Source organism: Haliaeetus leucocephalus, unplaced genomic scaffold, assembly GCF_000737465.1.
Source record: "Haliaeetus leucocephalus isolate CR32 unplaced genomic scaffold, Haliaeetus_leucocephalus-4.0 Scaffold228, whole genome shotgun sequence".
NCBI lineage: Eukaryota > Metazoa > Chordata > Aves > Accipitriformes > Accipitridae > Haliaeetus > Haliaeetus leucocephalus.
In genome coordinates, this window is record NW_010972664.1 from 17,035,834 (window position 1) to 17,059,578 (window position 23,745).

Below are 23,745 nucleotides of genomic sequence, written 5' to 3' on the forward strand. Positions count from 1 at the left end.
TAACAGCCTCTGAACAAGTTAAAGAAGCTCTGCTAGAAGCAAGTTGACAGGAATTTTCTATTCCTTGGTCAGCGACTGGCTGTATGCTCTTGGGCATGGTAATTCATGTCTTTGTACCTCTTTCCCCTCTCACCTTTTGTCTGTTTCAGCTTCCTTTTTCAGGCTACAGCTTTTCCTATCCTGTGTGAGTGTACAACACCTAGAACAGTGGAGGCCTGATCCTGTCTGGGATTTCTAACGACTAGTGTGATGCAGATAATAGCAGTCATCCTCCAATCTTCCTTGTCCTCTCATTCACCTCTTCAGGCAAGCCCTATCAACTTCCCAGAGAAGAGTGCTGCCATTTGATCTCTTGTAGGGGTAAAGAAAAAATTGCAAGCTAACTCAGGTAGATATGTCTCTGTAGAATGAAACGCCCAGCAGCAATTTAGTTCTGTTTACAGTCACGAGCATTGATAGGGGCTGGATAGAAAGCCCTCGAAGAGGAAATCCTCAGCATAGGTATAGAAGAAGATTCTCCAAAGCTCCTTGCAAGCTGGTGTCTCTACAGAGGTGGTTTTGCTTATGCCAGATACGGCAACATTCCCTCTGTGAATACTCATTTACTACATACAGGCTTTGGGAGCAGCATTTTATTTTGGGTAGGCATTAGGGGCAGCAGCAAGGAGAACATTTTCATTCAGGCCATCAAATTTGCATCTGTCTGGTGAACTCAGCAAGCTCCTGTTTCATATTCTATTATCTCAGCCCTGAACCATCCTTTCAAGGTGCTCTCAGTGTTACGCATTTTCATGACTTCCCCATCTGGCCTTTTAGATTTGATGCAGGCAAGACAGCATGCCAGGATGTACTCAGTAACACTGTTAGTTTTACTGACTTGTGCTGCTATCCCCTAAAAGCGAAGTCCTGAAGTTGCTTTGGAGGTACATTTTTATTAATGGTCAAACAGGAGCTAACAGCGCAAAAAGCTCTGTAGCCTGCTCTCAGTCTAATCCTTGTCAGTTCTGACTGTAAATCTGCCTTTCCACATTCTGTCAAAAGCTTGGTGATGATTTTCTCAATGTTATGTTTCTCCACCCTGCAGCCAGAAATATAAGTAGGTGTTTCTCTCAAAACCAGCTCTGCTTTACAGATGAGGTTTATTAACTAACTTATGCTACCCTCTTCTGGCTGTTCAGCTCCCCATATACACACCACACACTTGAGTCTATATAAGATGCTATAGTTGGGTTAAAAAAAAAAAAAAAAAAAAAAAAAAAAAAAGGCAAGTGGTGACTTCTCTATGTTCCAGGACTTGCTATGCTTTCTTCACAGTTAACAAGCTGGATAATATCTTAGTTTTCCCATATATTGCATTACAGTAACAGAAGAATGATTATCAGGTGTTACACAAACTGTGTTTTTATTTCACAAATAAACAATCTAGGAGAAAATCCAATTAGCTTTCCTGATAGTCCCATAGGATTGAAAAGATAAAAAAGGGTCAAAATGAATAGGCAGAGTAATTTTTCTTTCTTATCACTGTACAAGCAGCCATGACTCATGTCACAGGAGGCAAAAAGTTCTGAGATCTCAGAAGCAAGCTAAGTTTTTGTCATTGCAGACAACTTGATTTAGCCAAAGCCTGAGAAATGACATGGAGGGATAAGAATACCCCAGGCTTGCTCACTACCTTGACATTTTGCTACTTTGGTAAAGGCTTTGAGAATGGGTGTCTGGCTTGGACCAATTACTTCTAAGGAGCAGTGGGAGCACTGGAGAAAGCTTTTGCCACTTGTTCACAAGAAAAGCTGCTGGTTTAACTTTGCAGATCTCCTTCCCCAGTGCAGTGGGGTTCCCCACAGCACAGTAACAGGCCAGGATGCACCAGGCTGGCTGCACCATTCTCCTGCGGGAGGCAGATTCCCTTAATCTGTATGTAAACCGTTCCCATCCTGATAAACCGTTATTGTGGATCTGTTTTTGCATCTATAGTGCCTTTGTTCCCCAATAGATTTCTGCTTCCCATTAAAAACCATATAATAATAATTTCTGACTGAATTTTTCACTGGTTGCTATAAGCAGTAACTGAAATTGCAGCAAGAGAAGAAAGCAAGCGCTCCCCCCCCAAGTTTTTATATATTTTGACAAAGTCACTTTTTGATTTTTCAGAAGAGAAATACATTAAGAGACTGGAAGAGCTCTTTTGAGGTCTCCAGGTTAAATGTACTACCTGGTATTAATGACATTTCATATTTTTTAGCTTAACTAGATTACAGGGTCTCTTGGCCCGTGAAAATACGGTAGGTTTTGTCCTGACAGAGAGGCAATGCTGGGTGTCCGGGCTGCAAGGCAGCCGTGCAGTACTTGTAAGGCCTCTCAGCTGGACAGCCAGAGGGCAAGGGCTTGGGGGCACATCTCCGTACAAATCTTCGTGTAATTAGAAGGAGGAACCATTTGTTTTCAATTTCTGCAGGGCTTTAGCTCTGTACCCAGCTACTAAATGTGAGGTTGCAAGGTGGTTTGTGTGATGCCTCATTTAACTCTATCAAAAAAAAGGGGGGAAGGGACATCCGGCAGCGACGCCGGGCAGCCCTGCAGGGCGGGCAGGGACGCTGCCCTTGGCGGCAGCAGCCCTCTAACCCCTTCTGTGGGCTTCAGCGGCCATTGAAGCGGGGCTCCTCCTCAGCTTTCTTCCGCCGGGGTGGCGCCATTTTGGGCAGGCGACGTGTCAGCCTGGTGGGGCCCGCCATTTGGGGCCGGTGGCCGGGCTGCCTCAGTGCAGCCTGGAGCAGTCAGCAGCCCTCCCCTGGGGCGGCAGCGGGCTTCCAAGGGAACGCGCAAGCCCTAGGCCCGGTCTGAGGCAGGTGTCTTTGTCTCTGGCTTTTCCTTCAGGGTTTATTTTCCTGGCACTGGGGCAAGTGTCCTCCCATGGAGGCGAGGAGGAGCCTCTGGCTACATCTGTGGAAGTGCACAGAAGTTTTTCCCTCAGAGGGCAGCCCACAGCTCGCCAGGTAGTTCCCGTTTTAAGCCTGCAAGAAAGGCTGATCCTTGTCCACCTCTGCGTGGCATGGTGGGTGCACTCAGCAGCCTGGGTGGCCTCGTCTCAAAAAGTCGCACCTCCTGTGCTTCACTCAGTCCTTGCTGAGTCTCCTTCCACAACGGGTTGTTCCAGCCCACGTGCCTCACCTCAGGTAGCTGTGTGGATGCCAACAGAGGGGCTAGATGGCTTCAAATGTTCCCATCCACGACTGTGGAGTTTTAGGGGAACGTCTCTTCGCTCCCTGACAGGCAGAAAACCAGAAAGCAGATAAACACCACCGTCCTGAAGTCCCCATCACCAGCCCAGATGCTTCTTGGTGAGCCAGCCCTGGGCATCCATCAACACAGACATCTGTGCCTCTGTTGCCAACGGAGAACAAGCAGCAGGTAACCTCCTCAGAAGTAACTTTCCCCCTTCACACCCTTGTCCAGCCCTGTTCCCCTCCAAATGGGCTGTAACCTGCCCTCCCCAGGAAATCCTGCCTCTGTGCTTGCACTGGACCCCATGTCACTGGTCACCACCCCTGCAGGTCTGCCCACTTCACCTCTCAAAGCAGACTTGACCAAGGTATTTCTGAGTTCTCAGATCATCAACAGCTCTCAGGCTTACAAATTTTCGGTGTTTTGGGGATTGTTCAGTGAGGATGTCCTGCCTGCTGCAGAAATGCTTTAGGATGATTGCCCAGTTTTTTCTAGTATGTACAGATGCAAAAAACATGGGCATTTTGAGACGGCTGGGTGTTTGACTAGGCACAGGATAAACCCCCTACAGTGTGGCACAGTTCAGCCAGGTTTGTAGTGAACAGAACAAATGAAAATGCCACGGCCTGGTTCCCAAAACGCTTCCTAGGCAAGGGCACATCTGTTTGTAAAGGCCACTTTTGCTAACAAAACTCCGCAGTGCGTTCTGTAGTCAGCTGGTGCATTGGCTCAGCACTGACTGAGGCAGAAGGGTGCTCCATTGTGAATCTCCAGCATGACCACTGGGAGGATTTTACTTTCTCCTCCTCTCTGTGACTCACTCTGAACCATTTTGCTTGCCTCAGTCTGTTATGCTCACATGTATTCTCTCAGCCGTAACACTGAGGGAAGTCAGCGGTACTGCTGGTGAACCAGCCATCCATTCACCTCTTTTTGTGTCAGAGAGACGTCTCATGAAGGGCACACTGTATGCCATACTCTTCGTAAGTTCTGGCCTTCATCTTTTGTTTTTCAAGGTGGTTTGTTTTTTTTTAATCAGCTCATATTAGTACATACTATCCTCTAGGAGGACAGTTGTATACTGCAGTTGAGAGATACTTTGCTATAATTTGTGTTTGTTCATCCTTGCTTTCCTCCTGCTTTCCTCTTGCTTTCCCAGTGTGGGCTTTCCCCAGTAGTGTAACAGTCCCATTAAGGCACCCTGGGCTGAGATGTGGATTTGATTTTTTTGCATCTCACATTTCTGGAGTATATACAACTTCGTGCTCAATACAGACATGAACTATTTTTGTTAAATATGGATCATTGTTTGAGTGTGAAATGCCATGCAGTTTGCAGAGTAAGCAGAAAAAAATTGCTTCTGTATTTGGATTCAATCAACCACTGGAGCAATTACAATTTTTCTTAGGAGACAGCAATTTTCCAAGTGCTAGATCAGTTTCCACAGTCTTAGCTGTTTAAGAAAGTTGTGTCACATCTTCTGAATCTGTAAAAAAGACTCAGTATTGTCCAGAAAACTAGGCCTAGCCGCCAGTATTTCCAATTTCTCCTGTTTTTTTGACCTCTTCTTCCATGAAATGTCAATTCTCTGACCCTTTGTTGGCTGGAATTTAGCAAATACAGAACAGGGAAAGAATGGCTGGTGGTAAAGTTAACAACAGTTTAAAACTTAGAAGAGTCTGGAATTTTGTGCTATTAGAAAATATTTGTGTCAGTTTAAACTTAACTGCTACAGTTTGTCCACACTGAAGTGCAACACTGGGTGCTCAGTTCAGTGCTCAGGTGTAGTTTTGTCCTGAAGCTGGTTCTGGGTTCTCGTCCTCGGGCAGACCATCTGCACAGGTCATCTGGGTTCTGTGTTTCTGTTTGCTCTTAAAACAAGCATGGTAACAACTGATAATATTTAACCATTTTTATATTTTAGCCATATATGCTGGTTATACAAGTATGTAAGTTAAAAATAATCCTTCTAAATGTAACACTTACACTCGTAACCACTGTTTTCACCTAATGGCTGTAACTATCATGTGTCATAGTCTGCTAGGCCTACAGCAACAATAAATAACAGTCCTTACCACAGAGATGCTAATGCTTACTATACGGTTTGAAAGTCTCTCATTTAAGATGTTATTGAAACATAAAGTATGAGTGATTTTTCCAGTGAGTTGAAGGATACACTCTGTTTTTAAATGAAGAATTGATAGGGAAAGAGTGAACCAGGGGAGGATGTGAATTATCTGGACTGAATGCCTATAGTTTTCATAGACTTTTGTAGGACTTTGCATAAGTGATTTACAGCCTTGTAAGTCAAGTGCCTGAGCATCTTTTTTGTCTCAGGGACAGTGTTGCATCAGACTTTCCAGTTTCTCATCTGAAAACCAGGCATTTTGCCTTTGTCTCAACCTCTGCAGTGGGAGATCTGTGGGGTAGGAGTTCCTCTTACTGCACATACATACAGCAGTGGCAAAATGAGACCTTGTCTCCCTGGGGCCTTTTGGCATACTCTTATGCATAAAAATTACAGAGCCTTGAGTGTTTGTACATGTATCACCAGTGGAGGCAGCAGTCAGTAGCACTGTGGTCCTAGTACTCTAAAACCCGCGAGCTGAGCTCTGAGTAAGACACAGTTGGTGTTCCCAAAACACAACCTGACTCCTAGAAGGAAGCAGTCCACTTAAGTAATCTGCAGTGCTGGTGCCACAGAAAATCTTTTAAAATGTTTTAGAAATCTGTTTGCCAGGCTGTACATTTGCAGTGAAACTGAGGTAAAGCTGACTTCTGTCTTTCTAGGTTGCTCTGTGAAAAATCAGGACAACTCCCATGTAATTCACTTCACCTTTACTTTTGTGACAAACTTGAAACACAGGCCAGATTTAGACTTGGACCAGGACAGACTTGTGGGCTTTGTGGATTGCACAGGATCTCACTCAGGAGCACCAAACACTGGGAGGATGGGCAGGACTGGAGCCCGTGTCCCCATGTCACTGTGATCTCTACAGCTGTAGCTGGGACATCTCTCCTAGCAAAGGAGTGAAGAGTCAAATTCCCCAGGCACAGGGTGCTTGCTGGCTGCTACAGCCTGCACCTCCTGTATTCTTTATTCCAGCAGCTAGATTGCTTTTCAGAGAGGATGTAGTAAAAACAAAATATAAAAACATAACTTCCTGGTGATGAGCCATTAACAAGGCACCTCATTTAAACCACAAAAATATACAGTAACCCTTAGTTTTGTCAGAGCCCTGGGTATGCTTAAGGCTCATCCTTAATTGCCCTGACGAGCCTCACCTGGGGCCTCCACCCAAATCCCTGCCCTTGGGCCCAGGAGCCTCATTTAAGCTCAGCCTAAAGGCCTCAGTTATTGTCTGGGTTGTGTTGTGGAGGGTGTGCTCTTGACTCTCTTCCCGAGTTGGTGTTTGGCTTTCCTGGACCTGGCTTCTTGCCTTGCTTGATGCTCACTGGGCTGTTGCTAGGATGTGTTTCCATCACAGCCCTGCTCAGCTGCTTTGGGCTTGTGCCCTGCTGATGAGAGCCCTGCCTGCACTGTGGCAGCCCTTACCTCCCCATCCTTTGGAGCGCAGCTCTGCTTTTGCTGCCCCTAGCAGGTTTGTAGCTGTTTACTTTCTGTCTCCCTTTATATGATCCCCTCTGGTGAATAAGGAGCTCAATAGGGCAGCCTTGATGCTGTCCTGACCAGCTTCAAATGTGTGTGGCTTTGTTATGGATATGCCACTTGAACCTTCAGAAGGGTGACACTTAAAAAGTCCCTGATTGTGGGGTGTTGGCTGAAGGTCAGGCTTGTGTGGTATATGCAGCTGAAACTTTGAAGAGAGCGAGTCGTCCCTAGGAAAGAACTGTTTTACCATCCAAGTCTATATTTTGCTCGGTGAAGAGGGGTTGCTCCTCACTTGCATCGTCTGGTGGCATCTGCTGAGTGTTGGTGTACTCTGAGAGGCAGGTCTCCAGGGGAGCACAGGAGAAGCAGGGATAAACCTATTTAACACCACTGTTTTGCCTCTGCTTGTTTGTCCTGTCTGTTCAGGCTGTGAACTCTTCTGAAACAGGACAGTCTCTCCCTGTGTTTTTATTTTGATTCCTTGTTGCTTTCTGGGGAAAACAGGGCTTTTATTCACAAATGTAATCACAAATAACTGTAGTGGCTTAAAAATTGCATTTACTGATAATATGACAAATTAGGTGTGTATGTATGCAAAGAGGTGAGGGTTTTCATGGCCAATATTTATTGTTGCTACTACTATAAGATGCTAGTTTTGTAAAAATTGGGATTTTCTTTTTGGGGAAGGCCCATTTTTACTGATATTTTAAAATTGTTTTGGAGAGGTCAAAGGACTGCTTAAAATGTGCAGAAGGTTGAATTCAACTGACTTCCCCTTTGAAATTCAGAATTGTTATGGCTTAAAAAAAATTAAACAATAAAAACTTATTTTGAGGGTACTGAACTCCTTAAGTTGAGATATTTACAATTATTTCTCTCCAGATTTGTGTCTTGAGCTCCCTCTCAATTTGGAATGTGGAGACTTCCAGATCATTCTTTTTGGGCAGGAAAGACATAAACAAGTGTTAGATCTGCTAGAACTGTATGATCTGGCAAGGATAAAGTAGGATTGTATGTCTAAAGAGTATGTTATTTTTCAAACTAACTAAACACTATAATTATGAAGGACAAAAATCCATGGATTTGAAGAGGTTTTGGAAGAATTACATTCTAGAAACCCTAGGTGGGTAAATTTGAAAGGAATACTTTAAGTGTATATGCACATTTGAAAGTACTTATGCATGAAGCTTACTCTTTCTTCAAGAAAAGTCAGTAAGAACAGTTGAAGAATTTCTGCAATAATTTTTAAACAAGTCATTTCCTATAAAGCCAAAGCACATATTTTATGCTTGGTTTGAAGAAGGAGGAAAAAACCCAAAACAAACCCCAAAACAACCCCCAAAAAACCCAGCCAACCACGACCACCAAAAAAACCCCATGAAACAAAAACTCCAAATCAACAAAACAGAAAACCTTTTTAAAAGCTGTGCCCTTCTCCTGCTTCTATATGCCATTGCATGACAGTTATGACACTGCTTTTCAGATGTTGTATCTCTCAATGTCTTTTGCTTTCCTCCATTCACTTGTTGTTCCAGAGGACAGTATAAAATACAGAAGGTGCAGACTGTCTTGCCTCCAGAGGAGTAAGATATTATCAGAGCAGAAGTGTGGCAGTTTAACGAAGGGGGAGAGTGAGTGTGAAGCAGCTATAAAATAAGCATATGGGCACATGGCAAGATGAGGTAAGCTGAAGGCAGCTCTCATGCTGAGACAAGTGTTCTTGCTGGTGCAAACCATCTTCCCTTGGACAAGCTGACTTTGTACTGGCTGATGGTGTAGCCCACAGTGCAGAGCTTGAATAAAAGCATGGGCCATCCTCACTCTTCTCACCACCTTGGCCTTTGCTTGCCCACTATTTCTGTAGGCACTCCTTGAGGCTCATCGCCGTCTGCCAGTGCCAGTGGGGGTACTCATCCTACACCTAGCCAGCTGCGGCAGGAGCCTGGGCTGGGCACTGTGCATGCTGTATATGTGGTGGTTGCTGTACAAACACAGTAAACTGGGAAGCCCTGCATGTAAGCAGGGGCAAGGCTGTACAAGGCACTGCTTTTTCTGAGGCTACCTACAGGTTCTAGGGAGCTGCATGGTCCTAGGGTGGTGGTACTTCTTTTCTAATTGCCTAAATGCATGGAAGTCAGCTCGTTCATTACTGCAATAGCTCAGGAGGGTACTCAGTCTAATGGTGTGCTGGTCTTGGGCAGGTCCTGCTCTATACAGAGAAACTGTGTAACTTGGTGCACTGAAGGGCTGAGCTGACTACTGGGGATCAGGGAACCAAGTTGTTCTGGGGCAGGCTTTCAGCTACAGTGAAATTCCACTGTGCCAGTAGAATGAGTTTTACCAGTTGAGCATCTTCTTTTCAAACCCTGAAGTCTCCAGACTGATCAATTTTAGCCCTAGGACAAGCTGTGTGTGTGTCTGCATGTGTGCCTGTGGATAATCTGTATTTGTAACCCTTCCCATAACAGTAGCTGGCAGACAGGAAACTGGCTGTCTTCTCTATCTGATGTGTTTGAATGTCCTTGGGTCTTTGTTGTCCCCTGCTATAAAAGTTCCTCTCTGTGCAAGTAAATACCCAGATGAAAAATCAATTTCTGTAACATATGTTGGTCAATTGAACCAATTTTGCTCTGAAAAGCCAAATGCCCAAAAGGGACACATTGCTCTTGATCTATTCTGTCAGCATGCAATAAAATGCTTTGTCCAGATTTATTTGAATCTTTCGTTTGAGTCACTTAGAGCAGATTTTTTGACATTGCTTATAGCAAGAAATCAAATTTCTGGAGCCTTTAAATGTTTTCAATAATTTCTCTATTAGAAGGGCTGATATAAATAGACAATCAGCCTAGGAATGTGGGATTGGCAGGGAGTTCCAGGAGCATGCTCTATTCCTCTGCCATTGGAAGGAAAACATCATCCACTTCATAAACTGATCAAGATTTCTTGGAATGTTAATTGAGGCTTAGGACACAGTAGCCCAGTGAGAAGGCTGACATTTAGAAAGCTTATTTCCAGCCTAAATGTGTTTATGGTTAATGTATATACATTAGTTCTTGGGTTGGCATTGTCCCTTTGCTGAAATCACTAATTTGTTCTTTCTTTATTGTTTGGGGGGGTGTGGAGGTGTCTGTGTGTGTGTTTGGTTGTGTGGTTTTGGTGGGTTTTGTGGGTTTTTTTGGAACTGCTGTACTTAGCAGCACTTCATAAATTGCCCTCTCTTAAGACAGTTGTACATTATGCCTCATTTGATCTTCTTTCTGCTGAAAGAGGAGATGCTTGCTTTTCCCTCAGCTGCGCATTCCTGCTGCTCCCTTTGTTCAACCTAGCCGTGCTGCAGTAGCAGAACGAGCTGTATCGGCTTGTGATCTCAACGCAAGGGAGACAGACAGTGGGACTGGGGCAAGCAGGACTGCGCTTCTGATGGCAAGATGCTGTTAGATCAGATTAAACGTATTTTAAAACTGTAATACCAGCCTTAATTTTGCTGCCTAACCAAGCAAAGATTTGGCTTTATTTCACCCCCCCCCCCTTTGAAGTATTTGGTTTTCTCTTGCTGTGCTCATCCTAGAGCCCCTTTCTGTGCTGACTCAGTTGAAATTCATCCATCCTGAACTTGGTGAGCAGAGACAGCTGTCTGCAGTATTTCAGAGGCAGTCTTACCAGTGTCTTGTACAGTGCCACAAAAACTACCCTCGTTCTCTGGGGAATAGTTCAACAAATTCATGCTATGATCATACTTGCCTCTGTCACTGAAGGTAAGCTCCCATTTTGGGCAGCACTGAGGCATGAGTTGTGACCTTTATTTCCCCTTACTGCAAAGGGAATTCTATGATTCAGGGCTCCTTGTAGCTTTTACAGAATTATCTGAACCAGCCTGCTCACTGCTGTGAGATTTGCTTTGCTAAAATATTGGTGCTACCAGAAAAGCTGGAGCAGAGGAAAACCTTGAACAAAGGAGCAGATGCGTTGTTAGCTACACAGGGTAAAATCCTGGCAGTACTTTCACTGACTTAATAGGGTAAGGAGTCAATAAAGATAACTTGTCCTTTCACACAATGTCTGGCTGACTAAATCAGGACCTTACATAAAATCTGATGTCTAATAACTGTTGAACATGTGATTGATCCCTAATTTCAGTATGGAAATAGGAAAACAGTGAGGAGAGAAAAGGAGCGGGAAGTAGGAAGCACGCAACTTCCACAGTGTGTTTTATACCTGGGAAAATTTCAGCCAGGCCTGGGTTTCACCTTGGTGAAAGAAAAAGCTTAACCACTGCATCCCATTTTGTAAGGAGCCAGGTGATGTGTGAAATAAATTTGACCTGAAAAAACAAGAAAGGGGGTGCAGTCTCCTGCCATAAGTAACTAATTAAAAGCTATCATCTTGCATCTGACTGCAGTGGCAGCTGCCTAATTAGATGTTAAAAATAGCCCTGCCAGTCTTTGAAAAGTACATGTTTGTATGGTGGTGAGATAACTGGTACTTTGGCCTTTGTACAGGGTGCAAGAAACCAAGGGCTAATGTCTGAATGTGTAATGGCTGCTTCCTGCTGCTGCACAGGCTCCGCATCCCCAGCTTCTGACTCATGCTGAGGTCCTGGATTTTCAACAAAAAGCCAGCTCATTTCTGCACTCCATCTCCTTCAGAATGATATCCTGACTTTGTGGAAGGCTTGTTTTCAGGGTAGCTTCTTTTTCTGGTGTTATTTTATTTTTATTTAATCAGGAAAGGGTAAAGCTGGTCTATAGATCAGTGGTCATCTTGAAGTGTAATTGTATGGCACAGCCCCCTGTACAGTTTGCACGATCCAGAGCAGAGGACTTTTTGTCTTTGTGTTTGCCTGTTAGTGCCAGCAGCCCAGATCTGCCTTTCAAAAAGAGGAACTAAAACAGAAATAAGGGGTGGGGGTGGGGGGAGGACCCAGTCAAAACCAAGCCACAGACACCTTAATGTTTTGTTGGGGTTTTTTTTCTTCCTTTCTGCCTGGCAGTAAGTTGATAGTATAATTTTTTTTTTCTTCACAATCCAGCAGATGGTGTTAGATGGCTATTTAATGACTTGCACGGGACAGAGAAGATCTTGGTGATAGAGCTAAAAGGATGCAAGAAAAAACAGTTTTGCAGGGATGTTCAGTGAATCTGAAAGCTGTGATAGGCTCCTGTTTCAAGCATCTGTGTGTATGCTTTCAGCTTACTACTAGTAGGGGGTGGGGAGCTTTATAGCTGTAGTACTTGATTTAAGTTGAGACTTTTGTGACATCTATCATACTTCTTCCTCCAAGGGTTTAGGAGTGTTTGAGTCCAATAGAGCAGAATTAATATAACCACTGACCCCTGCTGAACACTTTGGGTTTGGGAGGTGTAGAAATTATTTTTGGTATTTATTTTTTAATTGCATTTCCTCCTTGCATGCACCTGAAGAGGGAGAGTGAAGCGGTACGAAGTCTCTGCAGTGCACTGCTGTGACAGAAGTATTTCCTAAATCACACTGTCCACACAAAGGAAATAAGTGAGGTGGAATGAAGAAAACGTGAGCTCAGCAGGTTGTACACTGTCTAGCCAGGCTGAAATATGACATCAGTTTCTGACTGCTTTCCATTAGCTGGTGTGATGAATACACTGGGTCTTGGTCAAGCTCCTAGAGACCAAGTGTCTGTCTACACTGCTGACCTGGGGATCTGTTACAGGTGATAATATTACCTGTGGAAACTAGTAAGTGTGAAGTGATGAGTACTTCTGGGTGGGGGGAAAAAAACCCCAGCCTGAACAGTGATATATATAAACACATGGCCTGTAATTTATTACCATTTAGGAAAGATCTTGAGGCCCTTGTAGATATTTCATAGACTGTCTGGTTAGTGCACAGCAGTTATAGAATGATAGAATGGTTTGGGCTGGAAGGGACCTTAAAGATCATCTAGTTCCAACCCCCCTGCCATGGGCAGAGGCACCTTCCACTAGACCAGGCTGCTCAAAGCCCCATCCAACCTGGCCTTGAACACTTCCAGGGATGGGGCATCCACAGCCTCTCTGGGCAACCTGTTCCAGTGCCTCACCATCCTCACAGTGAAGAACTTCTTCCTTGTATCTAATCTTAATCTACCCTCTTCCAGTTTAAAGCCATTACCCCTTGTCCTATCGCTACCTGCCCTTGTAAAAAGTCCCTCTCCAGCTTTCTTGTAGGCCCCCCTGAGGTACTGGAAGGCTGCTATAAGGTGTCCCTGGAGGCTTCTCTTCTCCAGGCTGAACAACCCCAACTCTCTCAGCCTGTCTTCATAGGAGAGGTGCTCCAGCCCTCTGATCATCTTTGTGGCCCTCCTCTGGACTCGCCCCAACAGGTCCATGTCCTGTTAGAAAGTTAGGAATTTAGGGAAAGATATTGTCAGACATCCATTCTGTTACCGTATAAGTCAATGGTATAACTTGCCTCTTGAATATTGTAGCCAGTTCTAGTAACTCTGCCTGAAAGTTTATAGAAGAGCTAGAAAAAATATGGAAATAGGCAACAAGAATAGTAAAAGGCATGGACTCTTTACTATGAAGAGGGCATAAGTGGTTTGACTCTTCACCCTGGAAGAGACGGGACTGGGGTAGGATATTGAGGAGTGCTATAAATGATGTGGTAAAGATGAACAGGGAAAGACTTGCTATTTATTGAAATGCAATTGGAGGCAATGCCCTAAAAGTTTGGATGGATGTGGGTTTTTCTAAGTCTGCTGGTTCCTATCGTGCATAATGAAATTGTGGAGCTCATTGTCACCTGATTTTTCTTTTTTCTTTTACTTTTTTGTGGAAGTTGGAGAAATAAATGGATCCAAAATAGGTTGGACAAATTCAGAAAACCCATTTCTGGCTGTAAAGCATGACTGTATGAATGCAGGCTCTGGCAATATAACATGAGAAGGGTCAGCCTACACAGTCCCTTTTCAGTCTTTTGCCAAGCTTAATCTTTGCTGGCAGTTCCTGGTAGGTTGCCTGTAGGTCTGTTTGTGGTTGTTCTAGGTGACTACTGGAAATGGGATTACAGACTTGTGACAGTCTTCCTTTCCTATGAAATAATGATGCATATTTAAGTGGTTGAGTTCTATAGGTATGCTACCATAGGTCTACAGGTAGGCTACCGTACCCTACCTGTAGGGTCAGTCATTCTCTCTCTCATTCAGAGAGCTGCTTATAAAATGCACTCTAAATCTGCTTCTGCCTTTTAAGCAGTCTTCATTCTGCACCCCAGGGCTGGGTTCAAGTATGCTGGTAAGATTCACCTTAACATCAAAGAGTTAACAGACTGACATGGAAAATCATCAGCAGAACAGGCTTGACATGCCAGTCAAGGGCATAATTTATACAATCCCAGGAAATTTGTTTCATAAAGTGACAGCTTTTAGTGATGGGATAATGTATTCTATTTGGTAGACTTGTTCCTGAGCAGGCACTAAAAATAGTAAGCACTACAGTATACAAACGTCCTGGGTAGAGGCACAGAAAATGAGAGAAAGGTAGAGCAGTGTGATTTGTCTGTTAATGGACTGCAGGACTGGTGTTATTGGGAAGTTTTTTGTGGGGTGTTTTTTTTGTTTGTTTGTTTGTTTTTTAAGAGTTAGCCCTCTGACATGACAGGGGGCTGGTTTCTGTCCTGTAGTCAATAAGTAGCAGTGCATAAATCCACACTCAGTAATGAGAATAACTTATACTATGATCTTTAATCTTAGAGCATCCCAAAGCAATTTACAGACTACTAACCACAAAGGGAACCTTATCCATATCTGCTCTGGGAAGCTGAGTCATCTCTAAGTGTGGCCAGCCTTTCAATAGAATGCTAGCTGGAAATCATGCTTCCATTCTGGCCTGCGTGGAGGGGGACACCGCCCAACCCACCCCCCCAAACCAAAACAAACAACACCCCCACCACCCCCCGGAAACCCTACTTCCTATTTTCTGGTAATCCTGACCAGTTTGCAGTATCTTGTAGAGAAGGGAGGGCTTGTGATCTCACCTCACGCCCTGAGTTTTCAGAGGGGATTTGCTTTCTGCCACATCTTTCCTTTTGTTGGATTGCTCAAGAAACAGTAAAGGGAAAAAAGCATATAAGGAAAGGCTTCTGGTTAGTGCATCTCAAAGCCCTTGCTGGTTTGAAGGGGGATGTCATGGCTAGTAGTACTGCTTTGATGTCTCATGTATGTGCAATTCTGCATTGCAGATCTGATATAGATGAGCTGGCTAAGTATGTAATATACTGTGCTTGGGCATTAAAGCTGTCTCCTTAAACTTGCTTAGTTCTCAGTCACTTTTTAAAAAATCTCTTTGTTGCTTTCATCCCTTCTGGTTCACGTCCATAGATGCAGTCCTTGGTAGCAATGGACTCATCCTCACATTTGCAGTACAATAATTCTCTAAAGGTACTGGGGTTTGGTTGTGTTTTTTTCATTCTGCTAGTGTCAGTTTAGCTTATCAGCTTCTGAGGCAGCTGCATGTGTCCCCATCTTGCGTGGGCTGAAGGGGAGCAGAGGCTTTCAAAGTGGTCCTTGGCAGCCAAGAAGGTGCAACTTCATAAATAACTGTTGCTGTGGTAACAATCAGTACTATCCCTGGGCTGAGTTTTTCACTGTTGGGTGCTAACATTTAAAATTATTAACCTGGACTGGGGGCTGTGTTGGTGGCAGAGAACTGCAAAATGGGATTAACCACTTGAGGTGTGTTAAGCAGAGATATTGAGTATTTCCCCGGATGGCTCTGAAGATTGGTGAAGGGATAATCACCGTTTAGGGGGGTTTGGCTCTTCAGTGGTCCAGACAGAAAGTGTGGGTATGTGAGTGCAACAGTGGATGAAGTCCACAGGCTTTTCTTCACCTTCTTATTGGCAGTCTTAGCAAAAAGTCCAAGGACTGATATAAGAAATTGGCACACTTCAGATATGTTCAAAATCTTCCTTTCCTTGCCAGTGACCACTAACCATTGTTGGGAACCTACACTGGTACTGTCCATACTGAGGCCAAATAATGAAAATTTTCAAGATGGTTTTAGTGCAAGTTCAGTGTTAGTGAAATGGAAGTGTTGCTCAGGAATCTAAATATCTTCCTCTCCGCTCCAGTTATGCTTCTTAAAAACAACTTGGTCTATATTTAGAGGCCATCTACTAAGATTAAAAGTGTTATTTCATATATAAATATTCTCTCTGGACTGGAAGAACAGCATGCATTATTCAACTGGCCTGTATGCTGTATGTTTGCATTTTGATATTTGTTCTCAAGTAAAACTGAGTTAGATTAACTTCATTTGTATTTACATCGAGTTTTACTTTCTGGTGCGCATGCACCAACTCCCTGCTCTTATGTCATCTTCCTGGGATGAAGAAAGGTTAATTTCACCAATTTTTTTCCTGTATGTGTTGGGGTTTTTTGGTTGGTTGGTTGGGTTTTTTTTCTTTTAGTATGAAAAGATGCTTGTTACTTCTATTCATATAGCAGCTCTGGAGCTTGAGAGGTCTATTTTTTTTCTAAAAGATTTCCTATTTTCAGAATAAATTAAATCATATATCCTTCTGTTTCTATATGAAGTATCCTTTCTTTTTTCTGGTGATAGCTTTGGATTTCATGGGTTATAAACTTGGATTTTAAAAAAAGTCTTTCTTTTAATAACCTATCTTCTCACTGCTACTCTATCCTTTCTTGCACAAAGTATGTTTGGTTAATATAAAACATGATGATTTCTTCTGGACTTGATGATGTCTTAAGATATTTACTCCTCTTGTACTGTGCATGCAGCATCACATTAATGAACCTTAAATGGCCAGATTTTGCCTGATGACTTGGTACAGGGCTTTCAGAAGTTCCAGATATGGCAATTGCTAGATGACATTGAATCCTATTTTATTTTTATGAACTGTTGATCTTCTGTGAACTTCTGGCACCAGCAGCTTTTGCTTGAAGAATTTTACTCTCTTTTCCCCTCTATCTCCTTATGATACATGTCTCAAACTTAACCTAACATCTTATTTTCCATAGTAAAGCAGTGTTCCTATCTGTTTTCAGTGATGCAGGAAACTGCTTGCTTGCCAAAGGTGTAAAATAACTGCAATACCTCAGTAGCTTCATAGTGATTTGGTGTCTGAGAACTGACTACTAATGGTGATTGTTTGCGAACATGGGCAGTGTAAGCCTGCAGAGTTCCTGTATGACCATTACTGAGGAATACATATATTTTGGAGGTGCATTTGGGTCAGAATGTGGTCTCACAACATAGTTCTTAAATTGTTTAGCTCCATATTTGAGGCTAATGTTGATCTGGAAAGATTGGAGCAGGTGGGGATTACCTTTCCTATGAGTCTATGATGCATCCTGTCTGTTCTGTGAAACTTCTTGAACTTTGACCAGATCAGAAAGCCTGTTGTGATAATTTGCTCATGGCTACCTTCAAAGGTAAGCATCAGCTGATGGATCTTCTCCTTGCGCTCTTGAGGACCAAACGGAGAGAGCTAATCACCATTTTACCTATGCTACAGGAAGCTGAAGTATTTCTTCCCACTTCCCTCATCTGAGGCAAAAGGATGCAGCTTCTTTCTAGAAATTGGTAAGGTAGCTAACATCATAAGTAAAGCTGCTCAACACTGAAATCATGTCCCTGTGGCAAGGGTGTGTAAGGTTCAATCTTTGAGACTTCAGCTTTGCAGTCTTCCTTCAGTTCTGCCCTCAGGCCTGGAGTTAACTGCCAACATGTTAAGGGAATTTAAAGCATGAAATGAAATTTGGGTGAATGGCAAAATGCCTGATGAATTCGGGAAGGGAGCCAGCATTCACTTTGTCCTTCCCTGATCTCTTATCACAAATAAGAAAGTACTGTTGACAACTAGAGATTCTTCTAGTGTGAGTGTAAAGTCCCATACTCCTCCCTCTTCTCTATCCCCCAAATCCTGGAAGAGAATACTGTGGAACAAACTGAATTTGCAGATAGCTAACTAGTTCCCTACTCTTCATTTTGCACCTGTGGGGAAGCCTGTGGTAAGGAGCCCACAGGGCCATGAGAATTACTGTTTCTTACAGGGAAGATTTCACCCAGGGACTTGGGTAAATAACTTTTATTTCATTTTGGTTTTTTTTTTTTTTTTTTTTTTTTCCTGCCCTGGTAGACTGAAACAAGGGAGATTCAGAGTGGATGTAAGGAAGACCCTTTTTCCTGAGACAACAGTCAGGCAGAGGAGCAGGTTGCCCAGCAGGGCTGTGGTGGTTCCATCCTTGGAGGTTTTGATGACCTGACTGGATAAAGCCCTGAGCATCCTTGTTGGACCTCAAAGCAGATTGTGCCCTGAGCAGCAGATTTGACTAGGAACCTCCTGAAGTCTCTTGCAACCTGCATTATCCTATGAACACAAACCTCCCTTAAGCCCCAGGCAGTCCAGTCATGTTTGGTGCCAGCCTGTATGAACAAACAAGATCCCAGATTTGCAGCATTGCTCACCTGTATGAGTTCAGTGAAGGTTTTAGATTGTCTCTTCCTAGCATGTATTCTTATTATTGTAAAGTAGTAAAGGTACTGCAGGATGTTTGGGTTTTGGTTTGGTATTTTTTTTTAAATCCTATGGGAATAGCTGGGGTGCATGAGCATGCACTTGGTCTAGAATGAGCTATTCTCAGTGTGTTTTCCTGATCGTCACCAGTAGCTCTTTCTTGCCTCTGACAGACTTTCAGTTTTTGTCTACTTCCTAGCAGGACAGTAGCAGTCTAATGAACGTGTTAGAATTTGTACCAGTCTTAATGTACATTCATAATGTCCTGTATGGACATTCAAAGCAACATAACTGACATCAGAAAAAGGTGCATGGACTGAAGACTAGGTTTGTGTGCACAAGGAGCTAACATCAGTAATAATATTAAAACCATACCAGTGTAGTTCTGCTGGAAAACTCTCCTTTGTGGGGGAGCCTGATGACTATCATACTGCTAAATTCAATCTGAAAGGGCCCATTAGGCTTAAGCTGTCTATGGTCAGCAAAATAGTCCAGCACCTTCATATGAGATCTAACAAGCTCAGAAGCTCATGTCATCTCTTCAGCTGTTCATGCCAAGATGCTGGACATGAAAGACCAAATTTTTTCATGTTTTGCAAGGTCTTTCCCAGTCACTTCAGCTTTCTTTTTGCTGTGACCCCCTTGCTGAAGGGTCTGCTGCCATCACCACCCTCCAATGACTGCTCTAGCTCAGGGATACTCAGCCTTTCCCCTGACAGCCATCTTTTCACAGGTTCACACTCCCAGACCTGCAGGTACTATCTGCCCTTTGCTGACAGGACCCTCAGGGGTCAGTTTTTCACCTCTGTGGCTTCTTTGTTCTGTCTGTGGGACAGGCAGCTACAAAGAGGCTTAGGCCATGGCTCTTTACAAAAGTAGCTGCTTTCCTTGACTTCCAACAGTGTATTCCTTATGGCCTGCTGGTAGGAAACCTCGGAGCAGATTGGTTGGTTTTTCTGAAAGTGTTACTGAGCTTGTGTACAAGATGGGCTGGAATGCTTTGCTGAAAGCATTTTCATGGTGGGAATGCAGAAATCTTAATCCTTCCTGTTGCCGTTTCTTGTCTTGCTGTTCTCCGTGGCTTGTTTTCATAATTTGATTACTGCATAATGCTGGACAAGAAAAGAAACAGAACATTGTTCCTATTAGAGTTGCAACAGTTGGGAGATGGTCAGCAAGTCGCAGTCTACATGGCCAAAATGAAAAACTTTTTGAATGATGATAGCAAAGATTGTTTTTGAAGCTATGGCTTCTCTGCACAAAACCAATTTAAATAAAATGAGTCATGGTCTCGTTCTTACACAGTGATATGATATCCACAGGTAAAGAACAGAAAAGAAAAGAATGTCCTACCATTCCCAAAAACAAAGGCATAGGAGAAAAGAACGGCTCACCCCCTCCACCCTTTCACAAACAAATGCCTGAACGTTGTGCCTACACTCTTCCTTGAAGATCAAGGCTGGTCTGGGAGGTAAACTGTAAGGCAAACTGCCTCCTGCTGAAAAGGCAGGCATGTCTACTGGATTGCTTCAAAGACTTTTTAAAAAAAAACAAAAGGGGGGTGGAGGGGGAAGAAGCCTTTTATGTCTTAGCTTCAAGTTGCCATCAGATTGTTGTTGTGCTCTAAGTTAGCCTATTGTGCCAGTGAAGAAGTTCCTATTCTAGAGAATTTACTTGCACTTGGATGCAAGGTAATTGTCCTTCCGTCAGATGATAGATTTGGAAAAAAACTGGTAGGTAAGCGATTTGTAAGTCATTCAGGCCTTTATATGCCTATGTGACAGCTTCTCTTCTTCCCCTCTAGGGAAACTGGGTCAAAAGAGGAGTTTCTAGGCAGGGAGACCACTACATCAGGGTTCTCAATTCAGTCCCTGAATGGCCCAGAAGAGTAGCACCTGAAGTGCCTTACAGGCTTCTGCTGATGTAAATGGCTAACAGAAATGAGAGCTATATGGGAGGTCTAAGGTCTAATGTTCTTGATTCAAATGTGTCCATTATCTGAGCACACAGCAGTTAAGGATCAACATTATAAATTAGCATGGCAAACATTAGCCTTGTCTCCTTGCTTGCAGCACAAATGCTGCCCTGGCTGACTTTCCTTTTTTGTCTGGCTGGGAGCATTGCCTCATCTGTAGCTTTCTGCATTTCTGTAGCTAATCTCAGACAAGTGGATGTCCGGGCCATTCATTTCATTGACCCAACACTAGCAGCCATTTTAAGCTGCCTTCAGGGGTTAAGTTAATTCATGACATAAAAAGGAAGAGAAGTGAAAACACAGGATATTGGAGTAACTTTATTGGAAGTATTGAGTAGGATCTATGATAGCCACATACAGAGTACACAAAGACTTAGACTTCCTTGTCTCATCAAAGGTAATGTAACATCCAGTGCGTTTGCCCCAGAAGGGTGGTGGAGAAGGGTTAACTTTGGGTGTTGTTTCAGGACTTCAGTATTGCTTAGCAACAACGTTTCAGCTCTTTCCAACCTTATCTTTGCACTTGAAAGGTGGTGAATAGGGTATTTCCAAGATGAAATGACTTGCCTGGGGTCATTCTGTCAATATTGGAGGTCAGGGTAGGGCCTAGAAGCCGCCTTAACTCTTTGGCCAGCTCTGGATCTGTGCACTGGGCTGTGCAAGCCTCCGCTTTAGAGCGTGCATTTAAATTATGGAGCATCTGACATTGAGGTTGAACATGGTAGGTTAATGTCTAGGACAGGATATTATGTTTTATTTATAGGCATTGCTTAGTGGAAATGGTGGTAGGGTTTTTTGTTCACCACGCCTGTCTGGAAGTGGTATGCAGGTTGAATAAAACCAAGTGTTCGCTGTCTCTGCCCTTCTGCACCAACTGCTTTATTTCTCCTCCTTTAAGTCCCGAGACTAGCACGTTCAAAATGCAAACGCTGTTTGGCAGGAGTTTCTGTGACTTTGTTGCATTATCTGTGCAGCTCCTGGTTTCAGGGGACCTCAACACAGACAAAATTGATCAGCAGCAGCAGCAGGAGGAGGAAAATAGCCGTTGCCACGGCAACCGGTGATGACTCATCCCGGGTAGCAGGCAGCAAAAGCCGTGAGGCTGCAGTAATTTTCCAGATGCTTAATCCAGCTCTCGATTCTTTATTTCTCTTGCTGACAGGCAGAAATCCTCCTCTGCCTTTCTTTGCTCAGAGACCCACGCAGCCTGCAGCCGTACGTGATGCGGAGTAGTCCTTTGTGGTGCTTACCCAGAATGGCGTCACACAGACGTGTCTGGGTAATGCAGACGAGCTACTCCATGGATTGAACTGTAACCCCCAAAGGTAGTAAAAATAGAACTGTAAGCTGCCCATCTGCAAAAATACCCGTGTGTTATTAGCTGCGCTCAATTCCTATCTACCAACTAGCATAATGTTTACTGTAACTCTAGCTATGATTTATTAAATCAGTTCATCTTGCTGCTTTTCAGTAATGAGGCTGTGCCTGCGCTGCATACAGAATGTGCTAAAAAAAGTGAACTGCACTCAGCACATCCATTTCCATGAATTAGCTTCTCTTTTATATGACTTACTAATTTTTGCGCATGAATTTCAGTCTGCATGTGATGAAATAGAGCAGGTTAAGCGGCTTATCCAGGAAAAAGGCAGCAAAAGGAGCAACACCTTCCATGTCACTCAGGGGATGCCTACCTTGCAGCTTTTCCTGCAATGACTGCATTGTAATACAGGCATCACCACATTTGGGGCACTGTTATAAATGTCCAAGTAGTTACTTGTCTGTTCTGGTGGCTATGTGGAGTTCTTCATGATTGCAGTACGGTGGTCAAAAATCCGAGTGTAACTAGATGAGGAAGGTACACATTCCCCTCTTGAACGGGCGGAGCAATTAGCCCAAGGTGATAGTGGAATTTGGTTTCCTGGTTCAAGTGAGTTCATCTAGTTGTAGGGGATGTGAACCTGCTCTGTATGGGGAGAAGGAAGAGCTTGTGGGGAAAAATAGGAAAAACAGCAACAGAGCCCTATGTTTCTTTTGGGAGGGGGAGAAAAAGAAAGTACTGATGCTGCCAGCTGTCTCTTGCAATCCTTGGAAAGCAGATGGCTTTCTGTTGGTGAATCAAGTGAGGCCATCGGCTCCTTCTCCCGCAATGCAGCCTCTTGCTTGCAAGTCCTCATTAAAGTTTTGGCAGGGTATGCAGCTGAAATGAGCTGTTGCATTGCTGACCGGCTCTGTAATGTGTTGCTAGCTGACGCCAAATCCGTTTAAAGCCAGCAAGTGTGTGGGGCATGAGGAAGCTGTATGTGATGTTTGTTTCCCACTTTTTGTTGTGGTCAAGTCATCTGCTAATAAATACATAAACCATATTACATGAATATATATTGCCTTGAATCTTTGTCTCCCGTCAGTAGGAGTAACATGTAAGCATTTAATGAATGTGCTGTGGCTGCTCTTCAGGGGAAACCAGTTTTAAAGGGCAATAGTAGAGGCTCATCTTGTTGCTGTGGGATCCTGAGCTCTTTCTTGGTGTGCAGCTGTTCCTAACTGTGGCCAGGTTTTGTCTATCCAAAGGGAGAAGTCTTCCATGATCAATGCCTGATTCTGCAACCTTGTTCATGGCTTAGAACACTAACCCTATTTCACTTCATATGAGTGAAGCATGAGAACTAATGTTACTGTGCAACAGGTTGGTATATGCAGTGAATTTGCTAGAAAGTTGTCCTTTCCAGAAGCACACAGTTTTGGAAATGTAACCAAATGAAAGCCAAATATGAGGTTTTTTGATCCATTCATCTCACCCCCCAAGATAGGAATCGTTTGCTACCTGGGTAACATTGCATATGGGATAATAAAAATGCTGCTAGTCAGATCATCTGCAACTTCAGCAGCAATTATTGCAGGCCTGCATAGCTGTGTTAGTTTTATTATAACATATATAGCTAACTAGCACCAAAAGTTCTGCAGTCCTAGCAAACCCCTATGTGAAATCACCAAATATCATCAACTGCATTAAGCTCATATATATTTTGTGGGTCCTACGAAAGATGCTGGCTTCTTTGTCTTTTTGGAAAAGAAAAAAAAAATCCTGGTTTAAAGCCACCTGTTTAATGCTATAATATTCACTGTTAATAAGGATGTATTGACTTGCTAATGCATTTTGTGATCAGTTAGACTTAAGTAGGTTGCCTCAAACCTCATGGAAATGCATCTGCTACGCTGATTGTAGATAACAGTATTTGTAATTAGTTGCATGCTAGTTTCTTGGTTAGTTTGTTTCTACAGAAGGCATGTTCTAGACAGAAGCTAGCTAAGGCCACTGTATCCAGTGAAGGTCCTCAAGGTCTCTTTGGCCTGTGGAATGATTTAAGGAGGGATAAAAGCCTGACTCCTTTTCAAGGTAATACTATATTTCCAGATGCCTTTTTGCTTTTGGAAAACA